Source organism: Pelobates fuscus, chromosome 12 (assembly GCF_036172605.1).
Source record: "Pelobates fuscus isolate aPelFus1 chromosome 12, aPelFus1.pri, whole genome shotgun sequence".
Lineage (NCBI taxonomy): Eukaryota > Metazoa > Chordata > Amphibia > Anura > Pelobatidae > Pelobates > Pelobates fuscus.
In genome coordinates, this window is record NC_086328.1 from 14597701 (window position 1) to 14622028 (window position 24328).

At 42.0% G+C, this 24328-nt stretch overlaps 1 protein-coding gene across 3 annotated transcripts in view; it reads left to right on the forward strand.

Annotated features, from left to right (window-relative positions):
* The first annotated feature begins 2770 nt into the window (after positions 1 to 2770).
* The window catches only part of GARRE1 (granule associated Rac and RHOG effector 1), a 71482-nt gene continuing 49924 nt past the window's right edge, over positions 2771 to 24328 (forward strand). The window contains exon 1 of one of the 3 annotated variants that reach the window (XM_063437657.1): positions 2771 to 2851. The gene's annotated coding sequence lies outside the window, so the exon portion shown is untranslated. Of the gene's footprint in view, positions 2852 to 9662; positions 10052 to 12759; positions 12887 to 24328 lie in introns of those variants that run through there. The other 2 variants (XM_063437658.1, XM_063437659.1) reach the window with 2 other exon arrangements.

Genomic DNA, 24328 nt, shown 5'->3' on the forward strand with positions numbered 1-24328 from the left:
CACTTTACACACTAGTGAATAACCCTGTCTTATCAATTAAAGTTCACATTGTAAAGAATTGAAATTCAAATGTCAACATTATAGCTATATAATAGCCCAGCTGTAACTATAATCGAGTTAGTGGTTATGGTATGGATAATTAAACTGACTAGGATATAAAGGCAAATAGACTGACAGTGAGAGTGTATTGAATGCGGTGAATTGTATCATTTTGGTCAGAAAGGGGAAGTAACAGGAAACCAATGTGGAATTCCTGTCAGTCACTGCTGTGAGAAACATTTTCATTCACAAAAGCAGATAGGAAAGTACAGGAAAAAATGGCTTTTCTCCGAATTAGCTGATTTAGTTAAAAATATGTTTCTAACTGTAATTCTGAGAGCAATGAAAGCAGAATTGCTTCTATCTTATTCAAAGTAATAATTCGTAAGACAGCTCCCCCCTCTCTCCCCCCCCCCCCCCCCCGATACATATATAATGCGCTTACCTAAGGAGGAAAAATAAACACTGAGGTTTCTAAAATATTTGAAAAATTTCAAATATTTGTGGGTCATATTAGTTTACAGAATAATTAGTGGAATTTCCACCATACTGAAGTATTCTAAAGTCAAAGCTTACATGACAGAGGTTGCAAAATCTTTCCATTTTTATTTAAAGAGTTTACCATTTTAGAGAATTCTGTATAGGTATTTTACATATACCGTATATACCGGTACGTATTATTAAATGTGTTCTATAGAATTCCCTTTGAGCATCAAACTAGAATGTAACATTCACTATGTAAATGTTTAAACTGGAAAAATTCTCAAAGTCAGGGATTTAGGCCTATAATTGAAAATACATTAATTCATTATTAATTCATTATTAATTCACATTTTCCACCAAGGAAACAGTTACAAATCAAATCTACACAACCACTGTTCATTTTGCATTGAGCACCTTTCGTAAAAAAAAATATAATCACTTAAAGGTACACTCTGAGCACCACTACTGCTCCTTGTAGTGGCCATGTTGCTATTAGTCCAGAGCCCCCATTTTGTGTCAAGTTCTTTTTGAGTTGGTTAACATTCCACATTACCAGGTGCGATGGCAAAGATACACCAAAAACACTAGGCTAGCAAACCTCCAACGCTCTCAGCCTAGCAGTGATGTACAGGTTGAAGAGCGAGTGCACCATAACCACTACAGTGCAATGTAGTGATTATGGTTTTAGGAGTACACTGGAGCCCTCCCAGGATAAGAGATTTGACAACTTACTTTGTGTCTGCCAGAGATTTGACAACATCTCTGGAGCATAGAAGCTCCTACAAGAACTAAGCTAAACCTAATGGTCCAGGGCTTGCACATTGGTTGAGAATATCAGCTAAGCACTCTTAGCCAATGAGATAAGCCCTGCAGAGCCGAGCCAGCACAGTGTGCTTCTGGGTTGCAGATAAGTTGTTAAACTGTTTGCAAATGGTCTATTTGCTCTAGGTGATTGTCAGGCCACTGCTGGTACTATAACCACTACAGCATGCTGCAGCTCGGCTCATGCTATAATTTAATAGCCTGTCACTGCTGTCCTAGATTGTATGGCCTTGCACGCATAATGTGCATTACCTGAGCAGCAGCGGAGAGGCCAGACTTTGGGTGCCAAGAGAGACACTATTCTTTTTGCTAAATCTCTGATAATTCATGACAGATACAAAATGTCAAAGTTAGAGTTTTCAAAAATCCAAAAGCATCATCAAAGCATCCAACTGAATGTTTACCCCTTTTCTGTTCCATAGTTCCTTAGCGTATTGCAGTACGTTACTCAAATACATGTTTTATTAGAATTTGTCATACACAGGTAAGTGGGCATAAACATTTCGTACTATTAGCAGTCACACATACCATGAAAATGCACATACCTGATCGACTGAACCAGGACTTCACATTTAGTTATGCATGGGGAGCCATTTGGCTGGTACAATGTACGTACACAAAGCAGATCTTCACAGAACATGGTAGGGGATGGGAAACCTGGGCACCCCAGATCTTCCTGATCTAAATTTCCATGATTACTGTAAACCAGGGGTCCTCAAACTCCGGCAAACTCATAGATAGCCATGATTCTCTGGCTATATATGTAATTCAAAGAATCATGGGAGTTGTAGTTCAGCAACATCTGGGGGGCCAGAGTTTGAGGATCCCTGCTGTAAACCATGAATAAATTAATTGAAGCAAACGAAAAAAGTCTAATAAACCTTTAATATACACCAACAAATGCTTCGATAGTGATTTTTGGGGTGAGTAATTGTGATAGTTTCCCGCTAAAGGGGGCTCTGTCCCTTTTGGGATCTTATCTCCAAGGCGATATACCAGCTTGTCGTACAGTCACCCTGGGAACAAGCTGGAGCGAAGAGATGTATTTACCTGAAGCCTTACCAGATGGGTTCTGCTATTGTCTTTGGGGGGCTGGGAGGACTACTTTCAGAGTACCCCCCAATATTGAGAGGTGTGCTCTATCTCTGGGTGCTTGATTTGCCCTGTGTGCCCATACGATGCCATCTGTCACAGTTGTGCCAAGCTTGGCATTGCCCATAGGGCACATTAATTTGTCAATATTACTATATTATGAAATATTCTATCGTTATGAAATACTCAGGAGCCCCACTGTGCTGGCTGAGGATGATGGGGATTGATATGATTGATCAGTGACAATGCTGGGCTCAGCCTGTGTGTGTGTTGCTGAGAGCAGGGGCAGCATGGACTGCTGACAGTGAGCAGCGTGACGTCACTTCCGGTGTGTACCGCCTGCTCGCTCCGTGCTGCGGGAGCTTCTCGGTGACCGGATGGTGAGAGGTCCCGGGGACCCTGGCTGCAGAGCACGGTGAGCGAAACCGGGGACCCCCAGGCCCCACACCCCGCCCTCCCGACCTGCACTGCGGGAATTGCAGAGAGGGGGAGATCAGGGGGGCTGAGGTGGGGGTATTTAGGATGATATGACAGGGGGGGCTGAGGTGGGGGTATTTAGGATGATATGACGGGGGGCTGAGGTGGGGGTATTTAGGATGATATGACGGGGGGCTGAGGTGGGGGGTATTTAGGATGATATGATGGGGGGGCTGAGGTGGGGGTATTTAGGATGATATGACAGGGGGGCTGAGGTGGGGGTATTTAGGATGATATGACAGGGAGGCTGAGGTGGGGGTATTTAGGATGATATGACGGGGGGGCTGAGGTGGGGGTATTTAGGATGATATGACAGGGGGCTGAGGTGGGGGTATTTAGGATGATATGACGGGGGGCTGAAGTGGGGGGTATTTAAGATGATATGAAAGGGGGGGCTGAGGTGGGGGTTATTTAGGATGATATGAGGGGGGCTGAGGTGGGGGTATTTAGGATGATATGACAGGGGGGGCTGAGGTGGGGGTATTTAGGATGATATGACGGGGGGGGCTGAGGTGGGGGTATTTAGGATGATATGACAGGGGGCTGAGGTGGGGGTATTTAGGATGATATGACAGGGGGCTGAGGTGGGGGGTATTTAGGATGATATGACGGGGGGCTGAGGTGGGGGTATTTAGGATGATATGACGGGGGGGCTGAGGTGGGGGTATTTAGGATGATATGACAGGGGGGGGCCTGAGGTGGGGGTATTTAGGATGATATGACAGGGGGGGCTGAGGTGGGGGTATTTAGGATGATATGACGGGGGGGCTGAGGTGGGGGTATTTAGGATGATATGACGGGGGGGCTGAGGTGGGGGTATTTAGGATGATATGAGGGTGGGCTGAGGTGGGGGTATTTAGGATGATATGACAGGGGGCTGAGGTGGGGGTATTTAGGATGATATGACGGGGGGCTGAGGTGGGGGTATTTAGGATGATATGATGGGGGCTGAGGTGGGGGTATTTAGGCTGATATGACGGGGGGGCTGAGGTGGGGGTATTTAGGATGATATGAAAGGGGGCTGTGGTGGGGGTATTTAGGATGATATGACGGGGGGCTGAGGTGGGGGTATTTAGGATGATATGACAGGGGGGGGCTGAGGTGGCGGTATTTAGGATGATATGACGGGGGGCTGAGGTGGGGGTATTTAGGATGATATGACAGGGGGCTGAGGTGGGGGTATTTAGGATGATATGATGGGGGGGCTGTGGTGGGGGTATTTAGGATGATATGACGGGGGGGCTGTGGTGAGGGTATTTAGGATGATATGACGGGGGGGGGCTGTGGTGGGGGTATTTAGGATGATATGACGGGGGCTGAGGTGGGGGTATTTAGGATGATATGACAGGGGGGGGCTGTGGTGGGGGTATTTAGGATGATATGACGGGGGGCTGAGGTGGGGGTATTTAGGATGATATGACGGGGGGCTGAGGTGGGGGTATTTAGGATGATATGACTGGGGGTATTTAGGATGATGTGACTGGGGGTATTTAGGATGATATGACGGGGGGGCTGAGGTGGGGGTATTTAGGATGATATGACTGGGGGTATTTAGGATGATATGACGGGGGGCTGAGGTGGGGGGTATTTAGGATGATATGACAGGGGCTGAGGTGGGGGTATTTAGGATGATATGACAGGGAGGCTGAGGTGGGGGTATTTAGGATGATATGACAGGGGGGGCTGAGGTGGGGGTATTTAGGATGATATGACAGGGGGGGCTGAGGTGGGGGTATTTAGGATGATATGATGGGGGGTCTGAGGTGGGGGTATTTAGGATGATATGATGGGGGGGCTGAGGTGGGGGTATTTAGGATGATATGACGGGGGGCTGAGGTGGGGGTATTTAGGATGATATGATGGGGGGCTGAGGTGGGGGTATTTAGGCTGATATGACGGGGGGGCTGAGGTGGGGGTATTTAGGATGATATGACGGGGGGGCTGAGGTGGGGGTATTTAGGATGATATGACAGGGGGGCTGAGGTGGGGGTATTTAGGATGATATGAAAGGGGGGGCTGTGGTGGGGGTATTTAGGATGATATGACGGGGGGGCTGAGGTGGGGGTATTTAGGATGATATGACTGGGGGTATTTAGGATGATATGACAGGGGGCTGAGGTGGGGGTATTTAGGATGATATGACAGGGGGCTGAGGTGGGGGTATTTAGGATGATATGACAGGGGCTGAGGTGGGGGTATTTAGGATGATATGACAGGGAGGCTGAGGTGGGGGTATTTAGGATGATATGACAGGGGGGGCTGAGGTGGGGGTATTTAGGATGATATGACAGGGGGGGCTGAGGTGGGGGTATTTAGGATGATATGATGGGGGGGCTGAGGTGGGGGTATTTAGGATGATATGATGGGGGGGCTGAGGTGGGGGTATTTAGGATGATATGACGGGGGGCTGAGGTGGGGGTATTTAGGATGATATGATGGGGGGCTGAGGTGGGGGTATTTAGGCTGATATGACGGGGGGGCTGAGGTGGGGGTATTTAGGATGATATGACGGGGGGGCTGAGGTGGGGGTATTTAGGATGATATGACAGGGGGCTGAGGTGGGGGGTATTTAGGATGATATGATGGGGGGGCTGAGGTGGGGGTATTTAGGATGATATGACAGGGGGGCTGAGGTGGGGGTATTTAGGATGATATGAAAGGGGGGGCTGTGGTGGGGGTATTTAGGATGATATGACGGGGGGGCTGAGGTGGGGGTATTTAGGATGATATGACTGGGGGTATTTAGGATGATATGACAGGGGGCTGAGGTGGGGGTATTTAGGATGATATGACAGGGGGCTGAGGTGGGGGTATTTAGGATGATATGACAGGGAGGCTGAGGTGGGGGTATTTAGGATGATATGACAGGGGGGGCTGAGGTGGGGGTATTTAGGATGATATGACAGGGGGGGCTGAGGTGTGGGTATTTAGGATGATATGACAGGGGGGGCTGAGGTGGGGGTATTTAGGATGATATGATGGGGGGGCTGAGGAGGGGGTATTTAGGATGATATGATGGGGGGCTGAGGTGGGGGTATTTAGGATGATATGACAGGGGTGGGCTGAGGTGGGGGTAATTAGGATGCCATAACATCGGGACTAAGGTTCATTTATATTTAACATGATATGACGGGGGGGGGGGGGGGGGGGGGGCGGGCTGAAGTGTAGGGGTATATAGGATGAAATGACATGGGGGGACTGATTTTGGGGTATTTAGGATGATATGACAGGGGGACTGTGGTGGGGGATTTAGGATGATATAACGGGGGGCTGAGGTAAGAGGTGTTAAGGATGATATGACTGGGTCCTGAGGTGTGGGGGTATTTAGAATGAAATGACGGGGCACTGAGGTGTGGGGGTATTTAGAATGAAATGACAGGGTGCTGTGGTGGGGGGGGGGGGTATTTAGGATTATATGACGGGGGGACTGAGGCAGGGGGATATAGGCTGATATGACACTATAAATAATAAAATAATATGACAGAGGGTGCTGAGGTTGGTGGTATTTGGATTATTGAGGTAGGGGGTATATAGGCTGATATGACGCAATATAAATAATAAAATAATAATATGAAAGGGTATGCTGAGGTGGGTGGTATTTGGATTATTGAGACAGGGGGTGCTGAGGTGGGGGGTAATTGGGTTATTGTGACGGGGTGCTAAGGTGGTAGGGTATTTGGTGTTATGACATGGGGTGCTAAGATGGGGATATTTAGGCTGGTATGACGGGTTATTTGGGTTATTTAGGCAGGAGGTGCTGAGGTGGGGTTATTGTGACAGGAGGTGCAAAAGTTCGGTGAGTTTATTGTGACTGGTGTGCTGAGGTGGTAGGTACATGGGGTTTTTGTGACAGGAGGTGGGGGCTTTGTGTGGTATTTGGGGTTCTTGCTACAAGAGATGATGGTAGTGTGGGGTATTTGAGGTTATTGAGACAGAGAATTCTGTGAGTGTAGGGTATTCTGAAAGTGTGGGGTATTTGGGGTTAGTGTGACAGGAGTTTCTGAGAGTGTGGGGTATTTGGGGTAATGAGAGAGGATTCTGGGTATTTGGGGTTAATGAGAGAGGATTCTGGGAGTGTGGGGTATTTGGGGTTATTGAGACAGGATTCTGGGAGTGTGGGTTTTTGGGGTTAATGAGAGAGGATTCTGGGAGTGTGGGGTATTTGGAGTTAATGAGAGGATTCTGTAAATGTGGGGTATTTGGGGTTAATGAAACAGAGGATTGTGGTAGTGTGGGGTATTTGGGGTTAATGAGACAGGATTCTGGGAGTTTGCGGTATTTGGGGTTAATGAAACAGAGGATTGTGGTAGTGTGGGGTATTTGGGGTTAATGAGACAGGATTCTGGGAGTTTGCGGTATTTGGGGTTAATGAGAGAGGATTCTGTAAATGTGGGGTATTTGGGGTTAATGAGAGAGGATTCTGTAAATGTGGGGTATTTGGGGTTAATGAGAGAGGTTTCTGGAAGTGTGGGGTATTTGGGGTTAATGAGAGAGGATTCTGTAAATGTGGGGTATTTGGGGTTAATGATAGAGGTTTCTGGGAGTTTGGGGTTAATGAGAGAGGATTCTGGGAGTGTGGGGTATTTGGGGTTAATGAGAGAGGATTCTGGGAGTGTGGGATATTTGGGGTTAATGAGAGGATTCTGGGAGTGTGGGGTATTTGGGGTTAATGAGAGGATTCTGGGAGTGTGGGGTATTTGGGGTTAATGAGAGAGGATTCTGGGAGTGTGGGGTATTTGGGGTTAATGAGAGGATTCTGGGAGTGTGGGATATTTGGGGTTAATGAGAGGATTCTGGGAGTGTGGGATATTTGGGGTTAATGAGAGGATTCTGGGAGTGTGGGATATTTGGGGTTAATGAGAGGATTCTGGGAGTGTGGGATATTTGGGGTTAATGAGAGGATACTGGGAGTGTGGGGTATTTGGGGTTAATGAGAGAGGATTCTGGGAGTGTGGGATATTTGGGGTTAATGAGAGAGGATTCTGGGAGTGTGGGGTATTTGGGGTTAATGAGAGAGGATTCTGGGAGTGTGGGGTATTTGGGGTTAATGAGAGAGGATTCTGGGAGTGTGGGATATTTGGGGTTAATGAGAGGATTCTGGGAGTGTGGGGTATTTGGGGTTAATGAGAGGATTCTGGGAGTGTGGGGTATTTGGGGTTAATGAGAGAGGATTCTGGGAGTGTGGGGTATTTGGGGTTAATGAGAGAGGATTCTGGGAGTGTGGGATATTTGGGGTTAATGAGAGGATTCTGGGAGTGTGGGATATTTGGGGTTAATGAGAGGATTCTGGGAGTGGGATATTTGGGGTTAATGAGAGAGGATTCTGGGAGTGTGGGGTATTTGGGGTTAATGAGAGAGGATTCTGGGAGTGTGAGGTATTTGGGGTTAATGAGAGAGGATACTGGGAGTGTGTGGTATTTGGGGTTAATGAGAGAGGATTCTGGGAGTGTGGGATATTTGGGGTTAATGAGAGGATTCTGGGAGTGTGGGATATTTGGGGTTAATGAGAGGATTCTGGGAGTGGGATATTTGGGGTTAATGAGAGAGGATTCTGGGAGTGTGGGGTATTTGGGGTTAATGAGAGAGGATTCTGGGAGTGTGAGGTATTTGGGGTTAATGAGAGAGGATACTGGGAGTGTGTGGTATTTGGGGTTAATGAGAGAGGATTCTGGGAGTGTGGGATATTTGGGGTTAATGAGAGGATTCTGGGAGTGTGGGATATTTGGGGTTAATGAGAGAGGATTCTGGGAGTGTGGGGTATTTGGGGTTAATGAGAGAGGATTCTGGGAGTGTGGGATATTTGGGGTTAATGAGAGGATTCTGGGAGTGTGGGATATTTGGGGTTAATGAGAGGATTCTGGGAGTGTGAGGTATTTGGGGTTAATGAGAGAGGATTGTGGGGTATTTGGGGTTAATGAGAGAGGATTGTGGGAGTGTGGGATATTTGGGGTTAATGAGAGAGGATTCTGGGAGTGTGGGGTATTTGGGGTTAATGAGAGAGGATTCTGGGAGTGTGAGGTATTTGGGGTTAATGAGAGAGGATTCTGGGAGTGTGAGGTATTTGGGGTAAATGAGAGAGGATACTGGGAGTGTGGGGTATTTGGGGTTAATGAGAGAGGATTCTGGGAGTGTGGGGTATTTGGGGCTAATGATAGAGGATTCTGTAAATGTGGGGTATTTGGGCTTATTGAGACAGAGGATTGTGGGAGTGTGGAATATTTTGGGTGATTTTACCAAGGGAAGGCTGGAGTAGCTGTTAATGAACTCTTATCTTTATACATCAGTGTATGATTTCAGTGATTCTCAGATTATTTTGTTAGATGTTTTGTCCAGATTGCTCATTGAGAGACATGTGATTTCCATTTTGTGTTACTTCCCTGTTGCCTCTCTGGGGCTGTGCTGAGGTCTTACATAGAACACTTTTTTAAGCCTATTTAGGGGGATAGACTTTGGTATTATTTAAGGAGAGTGGGTGGGGGCTCTTCCCATTGATGGGGGATGGGAGCTGTGACACTGATGTGGAGTTTAGATGTGAATGGTATGTGTAAATGACATCACCTTCTTGTGACATGCTAGAAGTTCTGGATTTAAAGATTATCCCGAGTAAAAACATTCCAATCCTGATCAATACCAATCCTCTCTCTTATTAATTAACCCCTGCAATGCCAGCTCCTGTACCCATTGTAAGATTTAAGCTCTCATGCTGTGTGATTTTATACATACATGTGGTTTAAGGGGATTTTCTTTTCTCCACCTAATCCCTTATTCAGGGGTGCAAATGCAAGCAAAGTATTGGGGGCCAATTTGCTTTTTAAAGCCCCTGCCAAATAGTGATCCTACAGCGTCAGGGAGAGTTTCGGCGATACCCAGCGCAGTGCGCATGAGCGAATTCCAGGGCACTCTTCCTGCCAAATAGTGATCATCAGTGCAGGGCTGTGACACCCAGCGGATCAGAGCTACAAGCTGCCTATTCCTCCCCTTACTACTGGGTATACAGGCTAATCCGGGCTGGATGGCCGTGCTGTCTAATTCCTTGGCCTCTGGAAACCCTGCCCCACTCCTGCTTCTCTAACTCTTTCCTTTGGATTGACCAGAAATCTGTATTTCTCAACATGATTAGCATTGGGATCCCATGGAGGTAGGTGATAGATAGAGGTATACATATATATCTCATTTTGTTGTTGATCTGTCTATGTGCTATCTGCTGCAATGAAGGTTTTCCTGGGCTTTGATCAGCTGTATACCATGCAGCCCTCGTTCAACACCGTGCTTATCTCATTAGCTGCCTGCTTTACTGTAGCTGCTATCTGCAGTATGTGACATTTTGCAGCCAATAGCTATCTTACAGAGCTTTCCTGCTGCTTGCTGCATACTTTATTTGGAAGATGTGTTGATACTGTGTCAGAGCAGTGGACGTTTTAGGGTGCACTCACTCTGAATCTGGGGTGATTTCAGTGTTTGAACACATACTAATCCATGGTAGCACATCATGAGGCTAAATCAGTCTCCTGGTTCACACAGTCACTCTATGGTAAAGGAAGCTTATTGTAATGGAATGCTTTTGCACACCAACAGGTTCTATAGCAGCTGTGCTTTTGGTCCCAGACATTCTGGCTGAGAGATTTATTGCTTTTGCCAGTCTTCCAGTAATATAAGGTAATGAGGGGGGAAGGGGTAAATGCCAACATGATATCTGAGCTAGTAAGATCAATTTGTTCCCTGATTGTGCATAATCGTTTGAGGGTTCAACAAGTGCAGTTTTAGTTTTGAAGTGGCAAATATGTAATGGCAAACAGTCTGCGAAGGAGACTAATGGGTTTCTTGTTTTATAATGTACAATATGCCATAAATTGTAAGCCAACGTTATATTTCCTTTTTAAAAAAAAAAAAAAAAATTCTCAGTGATCTGATTTTTACTATTTGTGAAACCGTAAAATATGGTGAATTGAAAACTGCATTGAGTGAGTCCGGCTAAAATTGCCAAACTGACAATCAGGACCTTTTGCCAAATCGATAGTTTGGTCTAAATTTTGCATTTTGTTTTTCGGACCACTACATTTTACGGTTTCATTGATAAACCTCTGTGTCTTATTCTGCAACAATTGTATTTATTCACTAAACAATTAAAAATGTTATATTGCGCCAACATATTCCGTACTGATGGGCAGCGAATTGTATTTGATCTGCAAAATTAGGGTAAACATAGGTGATTGTGTAATAGTCACCGGTAGGCTAATTCAAACTACGTTTTGTTGTATGTTTTTCTATTTATGGCCATACTCTCTTAAGTGAATAGTGTTTGGAATAGTTGTGCTATTAAATGTCATATCCCATATATACCTGTAACATGTGTAACTTTATTAATGTTGGCATTTTATATAGCGCTACCAAATTCCGTAGCGCTTTACAACTTCACTGCTTAAAGCTTTTTGTGTCCCCCTACCCACCCTAAAAGTGTCAAGGAGGTTAAGGTTCTACTGCAGCTGCTTGGTCTACCTGTAGATTGACAAATACTAATGGGGTTTGTAATTCCACGGCAGCCGTAGAGCGTCCTTTTGACATCTCCTGTCATATTCTATTCATCACAAGATGTCCAAATCTTACCTAAGTACTTAACTGAGAAATGCCTGCCATCAGATTGCAGCGCATGTACCTATGCCGTTCAACTAGTAAAATAAAACCTAGCCTGGCTTTTGCAGTAAATTTATAGATGCAATATTCTTTATTTTGTATTTTTTCTTCAATTTAATTTTTTTTTTTTTTTTTTTACGTGAACTATTTCCAAACTTGCGGATGTATTTGATCATCTTTACATTCCTTTGCACCTGTTGATAATTTTAGACAGGGCGCCATCAGTTTTGAATTGTTAGAATTCTTGCTTGTACATAGAAGCAAGTTAAGTATTTTGCTTAGTGATTAACACCATAGAAAACATGTTCAAACTGCATTAAATGTATTGGTGTGATATATATTTTCTTTCTTTAATTCTGCATTATACAGTCACGCTTTCAATTAGAAATCTGTGTCCTTGCTCTGTCTCGTTTGTCTCTTGTTTACCTGACGATTCCTGACATTTTCAGCAATGTGACTTAACTTGACCCACATTATACAAGGCAAAATAACTGGGTCATTCCCTGCTTCGTCATTCCTCCAACACACAGACTATGACATCATTCTCTAAGCTCTTGACTGTGAGTTAGGGCTGTCCTGCAGATAAGTCCTATTTTCCTTCAATAAATGTCTACTAATCTAACTGCAGATACTTAAGATCTTACACTTCCACATTTCTTAAAATACTTGCTTATAGGAGTTGATCCAGTGGTAACGCTCTGGGATTTTAAAGCACTAACCCTTGTCACTCAAGCTGTTATGGGCTACAGGTCTCATGATTCTCAGGCAGTCAAATGGCTGCCAGTTAACATAATGATTGTAGCCCACTGTAGCTGGAGGATCGCTGCTCCACTGTAGCTTCAGTCTATGTGCTGTACTATCAGCTATCCTAAACACATGTACCCTTTAGTTCTCTGGCCGAGCATTGGTTAAACGTCCAGCTTTTGGGGAATGATATCATAGGAATGCAATTCCCTCTTTAACCGTGTCACTCGCTGTAAGCTGAGGTCCTCCGCATACTTCTCAAGAGTACACTGTTTGTGGGAGAGGGATTGTTTTGTTTGACAGTGACCCGACTCTTACAAAGGCAGGAAGCAGGGAGTTTTCCTTGTGCGCAAGGTTTCCTATGTTAATCCCACTCCCACTTTTCAGTTGCCATTTATTTCCATGTTTGTATTGCCTATCATGTGTTGCGCTGTGAAAAATCCTTCAGCAGTTTTTCAATTGTGAGAGCGTGAATGTAAAAATAGTCACCAAAGCCTATTTTTTAAAAGGATGCTGTCTCACTTTTAACCTGACTGAGTAGGTGCATGTGACGTTTTGAATCTTCTCCAGGTTGGGTCATTGTCTTCTAAAGTGATAGGTAAGCGCAAACCAGAGTTTGTACGTTTTATTCATAATTTTGTGTTAGAGATGACTCATTCTCTTTTTCTTACAGTTACAGTGGTATGTGTTTCCAGTTCTGGATAGCTGACACTATTTACATTATTATTTGCATACGTAAATTCCTGTTGTGTGTTGTGTTTTTCCCCTCTCCCCTTCTCTCCTACTCTCCTACCCCCCATTTTTTTGCAGCCATTCCCATGCAGTACATGTATCCTAACCTGCAAAGATTTGTATTGGGAACAACAATTATTTCCATAGACCAGATTTTCCATGTATTATTGGTTCTTGTATAATATATAAAACACACAACTACGTAGGGTAGCATTGATTTCAATGTTGCTTTGTAGTATGTACTTTTTCCAGTTTGTGTTCATCTTATTACTATATACCAGTAAAACATATCAGTACTCTAGATTGGTGGAAGCTAACATCTGGCTGTTTTGTTTTTATGGAAGTTAGACTGTCTACATCAAGGCACTGAAACACACCATTTCTTTTAGGCTGATTGTTGAGCAAGGGTCTTGTAGGTCCACAGCTGGACTGTCACCTGTGGTTACTCCAGATCTACAAACATTTCCTTACTCTGATCATGAACTGCAGAACTTTGGCACTGCAGCTGTTGTGGACATCCTCTTTGCATTATGGGAAATGTGGTCACAACAGCTGCAATATCAATGGTTTCCCATCACTACACTTTATGAAAGAAAATCCAGGAGTAGCTCATCTATATTTAGTGACCGGCAGTGTGCATCCAGAGAGTCATATGAATATCTCCGGCCTAAAGGTTTGTGGGAAATTATGTTTTTCTTTATTTTATTTATGTCTACAGTTTGTATTTTACTATCCAAAGTTAACTTGGCTTTCTAGTGATGGATGCAAAATGTAAACTCTGGTTGCATCCTGAACAGTGTGCGGCCAGCGCGGTGTAAAAAATAAAATAAAAAAAGTATTTTTATTAAATGTTAGTAGCCCACTGGCAGCTGGGCTGCAGTAGCAGCATAAGAACACAGTGCAACCAATTATGGTGGCTTTAGACATTGTTGCTGCTTCGTCAAAAGAACCTTGTTATTATCGGAATTTTTATCAGAATCCTGTTCCAATTTCTTGCATTGGTTGCAGCGCGTGGCAGGGGCAGGCTGCACATTTTATATTGTAGCAAATATATTGAAGCTCTTTTCTCAGGGTAAATGGGCATACATCTTTGAAAGCACACACCATTTTATCAGACCTTGGGTTTTTTTCTTTCTACAAAAGCTGTAACGCTTGGGGGGGGGGGGGGGGGAATTACTGAACACTTGGTGGCCCTTTAAGGCAGAGAGAAGTTTGAGTAACACAAGATCTTTTGGCATTGTATGTGACGTGCTGTGTAAATATAGAGGATTGAAAAAATAGAAATGGGGGGCAAGGTATGTCTTTAAATTAAACCTGATTTGAAGCCAATTGTTCAAGAAATTGTATATGATGATACAGGTGAGGGTAGAAATTTGCATAGGAGGAAATGGGATATCCATTAATAGTAGGAATATGTTACAAGCCCCAAAACATTAATACTGATGGGGAGAGCAACAGCGATTTCAAATTAATACGGCTGGGTAGCTTGTTAATATGCTCCCTTTCGGGCTGCTTAGTGATAACGGGAGCCGGAATATGATGTCACTCCAGCCTGTCATCATTCGAGATAGCGAGCATAGAGGAACTGCTGGAAGATGATTAGCCACACTGAACGCCAAGGAAAATATCCACTCAGCTCTCCCAAAGAGATGCTGGGTGGGCTTAAATTAAAATAAAAATGTACATTTGTGAGAGTATGAGAAAATGTATGTATGTGTTCCTGTCTGTCAGAGAATGTCTGTTTAGTGGCTGCCCCCCTCCGATCGTGCCAGTTTTGCAGTGGCTAGTTTCACCTCCATGACTGAGATCATCAGTCTTTATGATCTCAGCTAAGTCAATGCTTTACCACAGGAAAGCATTGGTAGGATATTGTGCATGCACAGCAAAACACTGCACTCTGCCAATCATTATCTCCTCATAGAGATTCATTGAATGAGTCCAACTCTATTGGAAACATTTAGCGCCTCCATGCAAAGCGTTAAGTCAGTTTTGGTCCATTGGAAAGTGAGATGGGTTAGTTAATCAAGAAGGATCAGGACAAGGCAGAAATTCTAAATAATTTTTCTAAAGTATATAAGGAAGCATCTACGACTGTAGATTTGCAAATACCTGTTCCGAAAGTCTTACAACAAACAGGTGATTGGTTAACATAGGATAAAGTGCCTCAGAAATTAATCTAAACAAAGCCTGGGGCCAGGTGGTATTCACCCACGCGTGCTTAGGGAGCTTATTGTAGAAATAACCATATCACTGTTTTTCATTTAATGTAATTGATATGTATGTAAACCGGTTGTTGATCCAAGGATGAAGTTGATTGCCAATACGGAATTAGGAGGGGGTTTTTTGTGGCATAATTCGAAATGGCTCTGATTTTTATTTTTTATTTTTTCCTTCTTTTGGATCAACAGCAAAAAAACAAGATTGGCTTAATGGTTGAACTCGATGGACTTTAGTCTTTTTTTTTCTTTTCTTTTTTTCAACTAGAACAAAACTATGAAATCTCTGTAATAGTCAACAATCCCTGCGTTGTTACTTTATTTTACACCAAAAAGATATTCCTTTTTTTTTTTTTTTTTTTTTTTTACTAAATATCCCCTGTGATTTGCAACTTTTTATATATGTCTCATTTATTTAATATGTAATGAATTGTAAATGTTTTCATGTTTAAGAAATATTACAACTATGTCTTTCCTGGAAATTTGCTAGTAGCAGTATCACAGATACATAAATGTATGCTCTATGTATCATGTGACTTGAGTACGGCTATTATAAAAGATAGAAACACCTTTTAAGGCCTAAATTTGAAAGCACAGAATACCCCGTTTATGGCCTATTTGGCTATGCCTGCCACTAATAAACAAATGGTTAAAGAGGACTTAAAGTTATCCGATAAACCTGTTCTTCTCAGGCTTTCTTACTTTTTGTTTACCTTTTGAAAGGCCCTGTTTCTGAAATACTGTGGGACTCTAAACTGGTTTGACAGCTATTTTAAGATGGTTTTACCGAGTTCCTTTCCTGGATGCCATTTGTATTTGTAAGCGGAGGGCCATATCAGTGTTGTTCTAAGTATCGCTATAAATACATTTCTCCAGCCAAGTGTCTATTATTGTGGATCTATAATTCATTAAATATGAACATTTCCAATTGAACAGTTTTTGTTAATTAACCTGGACTCTAATATATCTCAGACACTTGGCAATTTGGGTTAACAGGCTTCGTTTTCCTGAGAAAGGGCTTACTTTACCTGGTCTAATAAGATCTGAATTTCTGCAGCAACAGTGCAGTTAATAAGCACCCCTCTATACACACCCTTTTCAATATTATCTCTTTAAACGGTTCTTAGAGCTTGTGTCAACTATTTGAAATATGTATGACCTTAGGCAGATTTGGGATACAGAATGTTTTTTTTTTTTTTACCCTTTCAAGGGTGCATCCTGTTTTCAGTCTGTGTTGTCGACTGATATCTAAGGACTTATTGATCTTATAGCCTGTCTTTTTAAAATCTACTCATTCGTACAAGTAACTGAATGGCTGGGTAATAGAAATGGTTTGGAGTTGACCGGGGAAATAACCCTCAGCAGCGAGAAAATGTGAGACTTTCAGCATCAGTAAATTGGGGAAAACACGCAAGCTGTGGTTTCTGTCACACGAAACATGGCAGTAAATGAGTTTTTTTTTTTATTTATTTTTTTTAAATTTTGTTTTATTCTCATTAAATTCAAGTTCTTTGATTGGCCCACCCACCTGGCACTCCGATAGTTAAAGGAGAGGCCCAAGTAGAGCAGTTATTAGCGAAATGAACAAGCTCCGGCGCGGCGATAATTTGATTAACACCGTGACTCTTTAAAACGACATGACGAAACGACAAAACAATGCAAACATGCCTTGACGCCGTTTCCAAGTGGATGTGTCAAACCGTAGAACCATCTCTAGTTCAAAGCTTGCTATTCTTTGCATGGGACAAGTTTACAGCAGTGCACTGTGGATTCCTCTTCTGAGCAAATACAAGTGGGTTCTTAAGTTGTCGTGTTGGGGATCTTTATTTTTAATATGTTCTTGGTGTAGAGTATTTTTGTAACTTTTTATTTTTGGGTATTTTAATTTTTTTTTTATTTGTTTGTCAAACTACTAAGTTATCTGAGAGAAAATGAACACCACAGTGACTGAGCTGAAAGGCTTGCGACAAGGGGGCTGCATATGAGGACAGAGGGCACCCAGGGAGGTGTGCAAGTATTACAGTACCTTTCTAGGTGTATTTTAATTTTTCCTTTTTATTTAGCTTTGGAGCTGTTAGTTATGCAGGCAGGCGAAATCGACCCAGCATGATGTCAGTACTACTTTTTACTTGTATTTCACTGTGGAACAAAATACATGGAGGCTCTACTACCAGCTGAAGAGCTGCTAGTCTGAAGATGAGATGGAATATTTTTATAGCACATTACAAATGTACCTGTCTATTAAACAGCCAGGGGGGTTTTCTTCCTCCTTGCGTTGGCTCCCCTGAGCTAAGAGATGTGTCAGGCACACTCTACTAGGGTGTGCCTGTTTTCTTCCCCCATTCCTCGTCCACTCACCTCGTCTCAGACCAGCATCCTTCCTTACCAATTTTGAAGCATGTATGCACGGTGGGCACAAATTCAAAGGCTCATTAGTTACAGCATTCCCCATAAAGAGACTGAAAGACACTTCTGTAGACCTCGTCCCAATGACTACATGCATTTTTTTAATATGGCGATTTCTATTCTTGTTAATGATCGTGCCCTTACCTATACAATTTTAAGCACACCTATCCCCTTTTGTGAAATAGTTTGTCTGCTGGGTGCTTTTAAGGAAACCAATGCAACCTCAAGACTTAAATTATGTACATAATATCATGTTCTATTATATCTAATTATTCCACAGTGGCTCTTCAAGCGCGCGTCTTTAAACTTCAGTACTCAGAGAATACTTGGTTTAATTTGCCATTTTTAGCCTGACCTGCCAATTATTTCCCAGAATTCCCTGAAAGCAATGCACAAGTTCTTTGCCAGTGGTTGAAAGAGGTGGGATGCTGGCAAATCTGTCACGTCAGTCCTGCTATATTTAGGTGTATAATCATGCTACACGTGATTTATTTTGGAAATACTGATAACATTTTCTATTAATATAAGTAGCCTTTTAATAATGTAACCCTTTATGGCAGGTTTGGAAAAATGTAGTAAATTTAGTAAAAATACAATTTACGATTATTTTGAAATTCTCATTGTTAAGCTGACAAGTCTACTACATTATTTGTTTATAAACTTTGACTGGGATCCATGAAACGGAACAAATGTTTATAAGCCATGCAGTGAACGACTTGTTGAATGTGATGCAGCACTCGTTGCACCCACATGCTGCAGCCAGGATCACTTGCAGGATACAGCACTCTGTGTGACAGCCACACATACTGCCACATACTGCTACATAGGATCTGTCATTTACACTTTGACACCTAGTTCAGATATGTCCCACACATGCCATGCATATCACAAAAGGTATTTCACAAGCCCATAGAGCCAATAACTACTTGCAATATTTTTATATATCATTTTTAAACGCATATCACTGATAATGCAAAATAAAGAAATAACCATTTAATGGATGCGATTTTGCTGCAGGTTCCTAAGGTTTGCAGCTTTCTGCAGTAAGTTCTCCCCAAACTAAGAGCTGGCTGACACTCAGACTAGTAATTATCAGTTTATACTAGCTTTCTGGTTTGGTTTTCTGTAGACATTATGCGTAACCTGTGAATATGCTAAGAATATGTAGGTCAGCACTTGACAGCAGTTCCATTCATCAGAAATTGTGAATGCAACAGATGCCTAAGCTGAACTGTGACGACTTCTGTCAACGTACTGATTTATCACAGAACCATTCATGAAGTTATGACTGGCTACCTACATATCTGAATCTCTTACTCTTTTACAGGAAGCTGAGAAAGAGACCGTTTTAGAAAACTTGAATGTTATAGGGTGCTCTTGCCAGAGAAGTGCTAGGACTGGCGAGTGAAGTTAATATTTTGTACTGTGATACCCAAATACCTGAGTGTGGGGGGAAGCTTCTAGCTGCAGAAATCTTGAGACACACAGTAACAAGGAACATAGATTGTGATGCTTGGTGTGTCCCTATAAATCATTCACTTATGGGGATAAATATTTTTACCCTCTGGAGTGTTCAGGGGGATGTACATCACAGTGATGTGACAATTGAATTGCCTGCTGCATATGATTGCCACAGTTTAGGATTTTAAGAAGGGAAATAGGGACTTGTCACTGGCAGACCTGTGAAAACAGGCATTACATGCACATCAATACAGTTTCTGTGTACCTGTACAATGGGGAGCCAAAGGAAAAGGAAGTTAGGACACATGGATTGCTACACCTGTGCTTTTTTTAAAAAAAATTTTTTTTATTAATGACATTATATAAAAAAAAGTTAATGTACAAAATAGGTATTATATTAGTTGTGACTGTTTTTATGTATTTGATTTAAGATACTTAAATACTTAAAGCTTTTAACACCCACTATTTTTGCCTTATTGGGAGTAATATTTTTCCTCTCCCTCTAGACAACACAGATACATAATCTTTTTCTGTATCTGTGTTGTCACCCTGGCTTACTATGTCTTAGTTTGTTGTACTGGCTCCTGTCTGGTTTGTATGTGCTCGTGTGTTCTTATTGTAGACCGTAAACTTCCATCATGAGTTATCTGTATTGCTGTCGTATGGATACCTAATCACTTAATGACATGGCTACTTAAAACTGGATGTCTGAGGATGCTGTACTCGAGGGCTCCCCCGCCCCCCCCCCCTTCCTTCTTTTCACTTTGCATTTATGACGTGAGGAAATGTTGCTGGTAATTGTTTACCTTCCACGCTGCTATTTGAGTGTTTGGTTTTGTCTATTTTAAATCCAAGCCAAGAGCTGTAAGCATGGTGACCTGTACATCACATGGCCTCTGTCACAAGCACAATGCTGTACTATAATTACCGAGAACAGGTTATTCAAGGGAGAACTCCAGCACATGGCTTGAGATGGGATCATTTTTAAGGGTTTCTCTCTTTTTTTTTTTCTTTTCGCGAATGTTTGTTTCGTGCTTGTCAGGCACTCATTTTTATTTTTTTTTTTTATTATTTTTTCTCACGTAAAGTAGTCTCTTTGGCGTTAATATTAGTTTGTGTGTGAAAAATGCAAAAAACGTATTTAAACGACAATTTTGGCCAGTGTTTGTGACTTAGTGGCTTCTGAAAAAGACTGTACATACCCCATTTACAATACCTTGGGTTGTCTACTTTTGCAAATGGTATGCCATAGGGATCGACCGATATTGATTTTTTAGAGCCGATACCGATACCGATATCCTGTGAACTTTCAGGCCGATAGCCGATATAATTTGCCGATATTCTGTACATTTACCATTTTGGAAAATAAAAAAATATTTCTAAAGGTAAATGCACAAAATATACATGCCACGTGTAGTGGATGCAGTGTGTTTAGACAGGGGAGCTGTGTATGTGTGTGTAGTGGATGCAGTGTGTGTGTGTAGTGGATGCAGTGTGTCTTTGTATAGTGTGTGTGTGTATATAATGCAGTGTGTCTTTGTATAGTGTGTGTGTGTGTATATAATGCAGTGTCTTTGTATAGTGTGTGTGTGTATATAATGCAGTGTGTGTTTGTGTAGTGTGTATGTTTGTATAGTGTGTGTGTGTATATAATGCAGTGTGTGTTTGTATAGTGTGTGTGTGTTTGTATAGTGTGTGTGTGTATATAATGCAGTGTGTGTGTGTGTGTGTGTGTATAATGCAGTGTATTTGTATAGTGTGTGTGTGTATATAATGCAGTGTGTTTGTGTAGTGTGCATTATATAAACACACTATACAAACACACTGCATTATATATACACACACACTATACAAACACACTGAATTATATACAGTGTGTTTGTGTAGTGTATGTGTATAATAGTGTGTGTGTGAGAGGAGGCATTTTTTATTAAAACATTTTTTTTTTCATTTTTATATTAAATTATTTATTTATTTTTTATATATTTAATTATTATTATTAATTTTTTGTTGTCCCCCCTCCCTGCTTGTTGCCTTGCCAGGGAGGGGGGATATGTTAATCCCTGGTGGTCCAGTGGCATTGGCTTAGCTGGGGGAGGGGAGGGAAGTGGGGTGGGCAGCAAGCGTTTACTCACCTCCCAGCAGCTCCTCCAGCTCCCCAGTGTAAATCTCGCGAGACCCGCGGCCGTCAGAGCTGGCCGCGGGTCTCGCGAGATTTACACTGGGAAACTGGAGGAGCTGCTGGGAGGTGAGTAAACACTTGCTGCCCGCCCCCCCCCCCCCCCCAGGACCGCCGGGCTTGTAATGAGCCTGGCGGTCCTGGGAGGTATTATCGGCAATATCGGTATCCCTATTGGCCGATACCGATATTGCCGAAAATACCGAATATCGGCCGATTATATCGGTAAAACCGATAATCGGTCGATCCCTAGTATGCCATCATGGGGGTGATTCTCATTCTTTGGCTACCATACGCTCTCAAAGGCGACGTAACCAATCTGGCAAATGTTAATGTGAAAAAAATGAAAAAGGCAACATGCTATATTTGACCCTGTACCTTTTCCAAAACACCGTAAAACCTGTACATAGGGGGTACTGTTTTACATGTTAGACATCGCTGAATGCAAATATATGTATTTTAGTGCAGTAAAAGCTAACAGTATTATGACACTCACAGTTAAAATATCCATATGTAAGTTGTGGAACTGCACTCAGACTCCTTGGGTGCTAAGCCGGATCAGTCCCAGTACCACAGGACCAAAAGAATACTTTTGAAGATTAGAAAGTAATCTAGGCACTCCAAAGTATCCAAAAAAAGAGGCAATTTTATTGGACCCACGAACTAAAAAACAACGTTTCGACCCTAAGGTCTTTGTCAAACTACTAAACACATACACAGCAAACAATATATAGGTGTATAATTCATTAACAAGTGCCAAAACATGTGACACACTTGTTAATTAATTATACACCTATATATTGTTTGCTGTGTATGTGTTTAGCAGCTTGACAAAGATCTTAGGGTTGAAACGTTGTTTTTTTTTTTTTGGTTCTTGGGTCCAATAAAATTGCCTTTTTTTTGGGGGGGGATACTTTGGAGTGCCTGGATTACTTTAATATTCTTCAAAAAATTCATTCACGGTTAAAATGTCATGCAGAACTAAAAAAACAAACAAAATTTCTTAATTCTCCCTCCCCCTTTATTATTATTTATATATATATATATATATATATATATATATATATATATATATATATATATATATATATATATTTCATATTAAATAGTTTCATAGCTAAATATTTTATGTTAAATGAAATCCCTATTTCTCCTGAATAAAATGATATATAATAAGTGTGGGTGCACTTGACTTGAGGTGAATTACGGTTGAACAGACACATAGTCAAATTCTAAGTTTTGTTTACGTTTTATTTTGATCACAACGTGTACATTTGGCTCAGTCCTTAAGGGGTTAATGATGTAGTGTTGCTGTATAGATCATGCCTCTTCAGTCTCATTGCTCAGATCTCTGCTATTTATGGGTTAGTCTCTTAAAGGAACACTCTAGTGTCAGAAATACAAATGTATATTCCTGACACCATAGTGTTAAAAAAGCAGGTTAGGCCCCGGCTGTCTATATTTAAAAAAAAAAAAAAAAAAAAAAGTAAGAAACATACCCTTATTCCAGTGCAAGTTCTTCGTGGCTGGCTGTCCCTTCCCCACCTCCTTGGCTGAGATAATCAAAATTGGCAATCTCTGTCAATCCAATGCTTTCGCATAGGAAAGCATTGGGAGGCTATTGCACAAAGCCAATCAGCATCTCTTCACAGAGATGCATTGAGTCAATGCATCTCTGAGGAATATTCAGCGCCTCCATGCAGAGCGTAAGGACGCTGAACATCAGTGCTGCCTATTGTACAGCATTCACAAAGGAATGAGTGACTACCACTGGAGATGTTTCTAGGGAGTAATGTAAACCCTGCCTTTTCTCTGGAATGGCAGTGTTTACATTAAAAAGCCTTTAGGGACATACTACATATACAAGAACTTCTGGTGACTACAGTGTCCCTTTAAGGACAGAAGTAATTGTCTAAGTTGTGAACCAAAACAAAACCTATAATTGTTATATGTCCAGCCATAAGTTTAGCTTTCATATGAAGTGCACCCACACATATTGTACATCATTTTGTTAGGGGAAATAGGGCTGTAATTTCAATTCAAATATTTATATATGAAACATAATTTAATATGAATAAAAAGTGTGTGAAAGTTGATTACCACTGAAAGTGTTAAAATCATTTTTATTTATTTTTTAATTAATTAATTTTTAAAAACACTTGTTTTTTTGTTTTGTTTTTTACCCGTAGGGATTCTGTAATGTTGATGTGTCTCTCGCCTTAAAGCAAAGTGAGGGAAGAGAGAGGCAGAATAGTGTCAAAGCCCATGATACAAATCATTGCCTGTGACATTGTATTAGTGGTTGCGGTGACAGGTTGTCCCCCTGATTGGATACATTGAGGTGAGCATGCCGGTGGGGGGCTGCAGGGGCACAGACGTTGGGATGTGTCATTACGTCCTAATGTTGTTCAAGCTCATTCGTTCATGGAGTAATGACACATCCTAATGATGGACAGGTTAAATCACTTTTGTTTCTTTTGATCTAGCAGTAGCCCCACTTCCCCAGGCTGTAGCTCACACAGACTGCTTTAAAAAAATAATTGGTTTAATTTTCAATCAGGTGTTACCTTGCTTTAGACGTTTTTATCTCCTGCTCTATAAATTTAAGTTTAACCACACACAGGATCTAAAAAGCTGTAAACAGAGCAGGATATTCTAGATCAAAGAGACCGTGCAATAAAGGAACCTAGAATATCTATGTTCCTTTTCATGAAGTGTTTGGAAGGCTGTGCAAGTCACATGCAGGGAGGTGTGACTAGGGCTATATAAACAAAGTGATTTTACTCCTATATGGCAGAGAACTAAGCGTTGTGACTACAGAGGCATGATCTATACACCAAAACTGCTTCATTAAGCTAAAGTTGTTTTGGTGACTATAGTGTCCCTTTAAGGTTTTACTAAGGCTCAGATTCTGATTATTTTTGACAGTGTACATTTATTCAGCAAATTCCTTCATAAATTCGATTTCATTTTCTTATTGGTCGAAACCCAACATTGCACCGTTATTGCGTCGATGTTCCTCAAACTGTAGAAGAAAATAAGGATT